Source organism: Manacus candei, unplaced genomic scaffold (assembly GCF_025592945.1).
Source record: "Manacus candei isolate 608988 ecotype Guabito, Panama unplaced genomic scaffold, ASM2559294v1 h1tg000014l, whole genome shotgun sequence".
NCBI lineage: Eukaryota > Metazoa > Chordata > Aves > Passeriformes > Pipridae > Manacus > Manacus candei.
The window spans coordinates 62,042,282-62,048,876 of NW_026138062.1; the positions used below are offsets into that span (position 1 = coordinate 62,042,282).

At 41.6% G+C, this 6,595-nt stretch overlaps 1 non-coding gene across 1 annotated transcript; it reads left to right on the top strand.

Annotated features, from left to right (window-relative positions):
• The first annotated feature begins 239 nt into the window (after positions 1–239).
• Positions 240–313, top strand: TRNAI-AAU (transfer RNA isoleucine (anticodon AAU)). Its single transcript has one exon. It is a non-coding gene; the product is annotated as a tRNA-Ile (tRNA).
• Positions 314–6,595: the final 6,282 nt, after the last annotated feature.

Sequence of the window (6,595 nt, forward strand, 5' to 3'; positions counted from 1 at the left end):
GGCAGAGTGTGCTGGTGTCCCCGTCCCGGCCGTCGGGAACATCCCCTGCACGCAGGGCTCTGAGCGCCTCCGTAAGGAAGCGTAGCCGGCGCAGCGGGAGCACAGCCATAAACCCCGAGCAAGAGGCGCCTGCCCCGCAGGAGCTGGTGCGGTGACAGCGCTGAGCTCCCGGCGCGGGAGCGGCGCCGCTTCCCCCGGCGCGGGCTCGGAGTTACTTCCCACGCCATACGCGGCAGACGGGCCGGTTAGCTCAGTTGGTTAGAGCGTGGTGCTAATAACGCCAAGGTCGCGGGTTCGATCCCCGTACGGGCCAGTGCTTTTGCCCGCTGCAGCAGGAGCGCGGAGCCGATCCCGTGCCTCCCACCTGCAGCCCCCGGCCGGGAGCGGAGCACCCACGGACCGGAGAGAAAGGGGGAGCGGGACGGAGGTACGGGAGGGAAGCGAAATAAGCGGAAAAGGTGCCAGGAGAGAAACACGCGTGCAGGAACTGTGCGCAGGAGTGCTTTAAATCTTGCCGTAGGACTCCACGAAATATTCGGTGTGTTATGCCTCAAGGCGTTTTCTTCATGTGCTGCTGTTAATCAGCGTTAAGCCTGAAGAAGGCTTGCAGGATTTGAGATGGTCCTGACTTCCAGTGAATAACCACAGGGAAAAAGAACATCAGGTATTTAGCTCATTGCATTATTATGACTTTGGTAGCTCTGTGTTACAGGCTGGAAGACACTGAAGCGAGTGGGGTTTATTTATTTATTTATTTATTTTTCGTTTGTAGCAGGAGGACAAGCAGATCTCACATGGCAGACTGATTTTTCATAGATTGTTCTGAACTCCATATAGGACATACCCAGACTTGACAGATACACCATAACCTGAGTCTTAATTTTTATGGGTGTGCTATTTGTTCAAGCAAAAAATCCAGGCCAAACCGAGGTATTCTAATGGAGTACTATGTCTGCAGGAGTGGCCAAGATAGATCCCTGGTGGCTCAACTGGCCTCTATAAGGGTGTTTTCTACCTAAGAAACTTCTCTTGGAAGCTCAAAATAGTTATTACTTTTGTCCTGTCTACCTCTGAAATGAAATGGGATTTCTTCAGAGGAGGGAAACTTTCTGGTGCAAATGTTTTCTTGTATAAACCAGTGATTTTGTTATCAGAGTTGCATACAGACAGGTCACAGCTCCTTTGGGAAAATACTTTGAGCTAACAGCATTCTACTGACTTCTTTTACAATTTTTTTAATATGTTTCTTCTCTATCCAGGTCTGTTGCTTGAGGCTTCTTCCAACTTTTGATTCAAAATAAGAGATAATAAAAAAAAAAAAAGAAAAAAGGAAGAAAAGTGGATGACACTTCATACCAAAGCAGAGTTTTGAGGCAGAGACATTACATATTCCCCACAGTGTCACCAATGTACCACAAGGGCCCATAGACATGTCACTCCAAAGTCACAATGTAACTTGTAAGTCACAAGAATGAATATTCATGTTATGTAGCATCCAAACTGCTGCCATGGCTCCATCAGATGTCTTGGCAGAGTAATGTGGTGCTGGTTTGATGACCTTCTGTCTTGCCACTCCACTCAGTGATCCTCCTCAATTCCTTTGGGTCCAGCTATAGTGGCCAGGACTTGACTATATTTAATGACATCCATTTTAAATGAACTGAAAAGGGATACAGCACCATGTTCCGCTTCAGAAAAAAAAAAAAAATCTGGGAATAATATTGCTTTGTTTTATGTTTCCCACATTAGGAATCGGATGTTTATTGTAGCTATGTTGCTGTATAACCATGTCCTCACTGTAAACCAAGGTGATGCAATGGCTCCTTGGCCGCTTTTTCAATTTGTTTTAAATTGCTTATATTGTGTGGTTTTTTGGCAGTCAGGATTGTATGGGCATACTTTCCGTAAATTTAGTTTCAACAGATGGTTGTCAGATTGTGAGGGTCAGCCATTGTCTCTAGGGGAGTCATTCCAGAGACCCTGCTTCAACCTCGTAGGTAGCTGGAGAATAAAAAGAGATTAAACAAACAAACCCATGTAGTGGAATAATGCTGTCATGAGGACAGCAGAGGAATTTCCATTCTGATGCTCTGCAGTGGCAGATGCTGGGGCATATTCTGGGGTTAGTATCCAGTGTTTCATTTAACCTGTAAGTGGATTGTGCAACATCAAGGCCAAAACAGGGATCAGTCGTTGTGTGCTTAAAAGTGTGGTGTGAAGCACAGCTTCTCTGCCCACAGCAGCTGGTTATGGAGAGGATGAACCTCTTGTTGACTATGACAATACTGAGTGCTGACAGCTGAGGAGGAAAGTTATAATCAATCCAGTCAAACCTCTTCCTTCAGTTACTGTTTCATTCACTCAGTGATGTTTTGAAGCATTTTCTTTCCCAGCCACATCACGGGTTAATTTTATAATTTCTTATATTGTGTTTTTATTGCTAGAGCATCTAAGTGTTTTGCCATCGGGATGCTTTATTCATTCAGTTTTCTTTTAGGTGTCTTAATTATGGTGAAAATCTGAGTGGCAAGGATTCATCAGGTCTATCAATACAGCAATGCACAGATGCTATTCAGAAACATCATTATTGAAATCAAATGCAGGATGTGGTGTGGTGGAAGAGGCTGCTTTTTAGATCGATTTGTGTGCAACAAGGTTGTAAGCATTAATTCTCTTATAGGTGAAGCTTAACCTTTGCTTAAACTGGGGAGTGTAGTGGTTGCCTTCCACACACTAGAAAAAAAAATGGCATCTCCATCAAAAAGCCTGAGCCTGTCCCAACCCTAAACAAAGGTTCTCATTTAGTATTGTGAGCAGAGATGCAGGTGGGAGGGGGACGAGGAAATGCCATAGAAACAGACCCGGGAAGGAGCTGCCAGCCAAGAATGTGGCTGAATGGGCACGGTAGCTCAGTGCTGCGAGCCCAGGGTCTGCCTAAATGGAGCTAGGAGCTGCAAGGAAAAGGCCAACAACCAGCCTGCTGTTTGGGTCCTCTAGTGTCTCAGAAATAGGGATTATTCAGGAAAGGGGGATGGCATGAGAGAGAATCTGGCTTCCATTTTCTTAGCAACTCAAATAATAAGGACCGTGATTTTTTTATCTTGCAGTTCACATCAGAACAGAATGACTATATTTACTGCTGAAGCTGAAGAAATATCTTCAACTTTGTGTTTCTTAGAAAGTAATTGCTAAAATGAAGTGTCAGCAAATCTGAGTAATGTGTTAAAACCCGAGAAAGTGTGATGGGCTGGACTTGAACAGAAATCAAATCTTTGCCCTTGATGTACTCTATAAAAGGATTAAATAACTTTGTAAACCAAGTATCTGGCAATTTTTACCACAGTTTGGAACAAATGCCTGCCTGTAGAGTTACTAATTTTAAATAGCTGAAAGTCCTTTTTTCACTGTGTAAGAATTTACCATCGTAATGAATGATGCCCATGGCACAACAGAGCCATGTAGAGGTCACTGAATTCTCATTTGAACATGTGCCATATAGAACCATGTGAAAGGTAAGTGTGGAAATATCTGGCTTCTGGTGTGTATTTTTGCTTGTTTTACAAAGAATAAATAAACTCTTACTAGATTAGTAGGAGCAGCTATAGCTGTGCACCAGTTCTATATAAGGCTTCTTCCCTTGTGGTCAGGTACAAGTTTTCAGTTTAATCAGTATCTAGTCACTGTTTCCCAGGGAAAGTAAGCAGGAGAAAAAATAACCCTTGGTGATATTCTTTCAGAGCTTAAAAGAAAGCATGTTGAAGTCTGGGTATGATTTTCTTATTTTTGTAGGTGAAGATGAATAAAGACAAATAACAGGGATATATTTTGCTATGTCATTTTTGTCATTAATAATGTAAGGAACAGTGAAGAGCAATGAGGGAAGTCTGGAGTTTGGCATGCTCAGACTTGGGTGGAAAAACTGTGGTGCCCCAGAGGGGGACAGCAATGATGGGCCCCTATAATTTGGTAGGCTGGCCATGCCTCCTCGTGTTCCTGAACAGACAGTATAGGTATTATACTTTTTATCTGGGGCTTAACTAAATTACAGCTGGCTAATATCCATCACAACTTTTGGAAGCAAATAATCTGCTTTTCTATTAAATGGTTAAAATGCTACAAGGGATGGACACTGAAGTACCTTTTGACTTGTCTTCCTCATGCTTTCAGGAGCAGAAATTCTGACTTGCTCTAAGCTTAAATCTAAATCAGAGAGGGGAAGACAAAGTTAAAATCCCAGGGTTCTGACATCAACTCCTCCCGGTGGTAATCAGCAGCTCATACGCCCTCCTTGTACACAGTCTTTTAAAGCAATCATGAAAGCACAGAGCAAGAGGGCAAAGCAGGACAGCACATCTCCCGTGTGCCACTCCACAAGCTTGACACAAACCCTCATGGCACACTCTACAGAAAGCTGCTCTGGCACTGAGCTAGATGGTTGCAACTCATGCTGTCTTGGTGGATTAGTTTTAATAAATGAGCATCTGACATTGTACCCTTGAAACAATGCTTACCAAAAAAAGCCCTTTCACTAAAGTTTGTCACTTGAACTGTATTGCAGAGAACTGGTTCGGTCTGCAAAGAAAAGCAAGGAGTTTACTGAGGATCCAAAACTGAGCATAAAAGGGACATTTAAGTTTCTGTGTTCTTCCTCTTCAGCCAAAGAAAATTCCAATATCTGGTCAGTCCAAAGTCAAAAAGACAGGTGTCTGTGTCATCTTCAGTTGTGCTTGAAATCCACTTTCTCTTTACCTAGAGTGTGGTTTGTATTTCATTGTCTTGGCTTTGTGAAGAATTCCCTTGAAGGTCGGGGAACAGGACAGCTTGGATGGGACAGTTGAAGAAAATATGGTTCAAGGAGCAATTTATTTCATGCATAGAGGAAAGGCACAGATAATTGTCACACACAATTATCTGGTTTCACTAGCTTCACTAGCTTCTTAATATGTCCTGTCATCATTTTCAGTAAGAACAGCTTTTTGATGGTGGACTCTTTGCTCTTGAATTATTAAAAATGGTTTTTTAAGATGAAAATCTTCCTGCATCCCACTTAAGAATGACTTTTCTGGTTTTACCCTTATATATGCAAATTGAAAAAATTAATAAAAGCAAAACAAATATAATTGTGTACTTTGCCACAAAGTGTTTAATTTCAGCAAAACCAAGACAACGTGGACTCAGCATCTGACTAAAAATGAAAGGACAGCTGAATATACAGGTTCTCAGTTCTGCTTTTGACTTCATGCCTAGACCTTCAATTCTTTGTTTCTGTCTTTACCCATCTGTACAAAAAGGAAAATTCCTATCCTAATGAGGAAATACTCTTTAAAATCAACAGAGAAGTGCTACAAAAATCTCTAAAAAGAAAGAGGTAGTTACATTGCTGTATCCTAGCTGTACAATAGCAACCTGTTTGGCTCATCTGCACACCTTCTAGTGGTAGATGAACTCCAGTAAAGAAAGTAACTAGCCTAGTGATGAGTTTAAAAAAAAATTAGGCATTAGAATCTGTTTAAAGTATTAATTTATTTCTGCTAGACAGAAAGTATGCTGAGATTTCCTTAGGGTCATAGAACTTTTAAAAGTGGCAATTTCTGCCTAATATTGGTTTTAATGAGAAAATTGGATTTTCTCATTTCATGTGTATACACTTCAGTTCTTCTCCAGCTTTGTTCTCTAACAGATAGACTTGCAACAACTCTGCCAGAAATGTAAAAAACAAATTTTCTTTTAAGCAGGTGAGGCTCTAAACAACTGATGTTGAGGCAGCAGATGGAGAATACATTTTTGTGGTATATTTTGCTGGATATGCTGACCAGCCTCTTCCTTCAAGAGCACTTCTGAATTTTTTTTTTTTTTTTTAGGAAATGAATCTGAGGTACAGTAGCTCTGGCATTTTGTGTGCAACAAGGACAAGAAAGAGATTCCACTGCCTGCATACACCTTTTCATCTTATTTTGTCTCCTTTTATATAGCTATTCTGGGAACAAGCTGCTGAAAGCAAGCTGACTGGTTTGAAGTTTAATTCTTTAATAAGGAGAGTGTGACTCTGCAGAGATGAGTAACTAGAGAACTCCAATAAATTGTTCTCTTCAGATCTTGGATTATGTTCCTGGCTCATGATGCCTATACTCCCTCCTACCACCCTGCTAACATCACCTGGTCCTAAAAAGCAAAGATATACTGTTCTGTAAATCACTGACGTAAATCATTCTCCATTTACTTCTTGTCATACCTAGCAATCTTATTAATGCTAGATGCTGGACAGAGTACAGTTTGCTCTTTGAGACATGTTGTGGCTCTGCAAAGGAAAAAATGTGACTTTAGTTTTATCAGAAGTTCAGTGAGACTTACAAAAGTATAAGGATGGGCTTTGTAAAATGCAACTTTACTTCTCTTCTAGACCAGTTTTCTTTCCTGGCTGCAGCTGTACTTTTCCTCCTCCACAATCAAAAGCAAAACTGATTGTAGATTTGGGTTGTTGCCTGCCAGTTGGTAAGAAATTTGAGGAAAATGTCATGATTATAACAATCAGTAGGGGAGGGAAGGTCAATAGAGGGGGGCAGGAGCCCAGAATAGAATCAACCATTCTTATGGT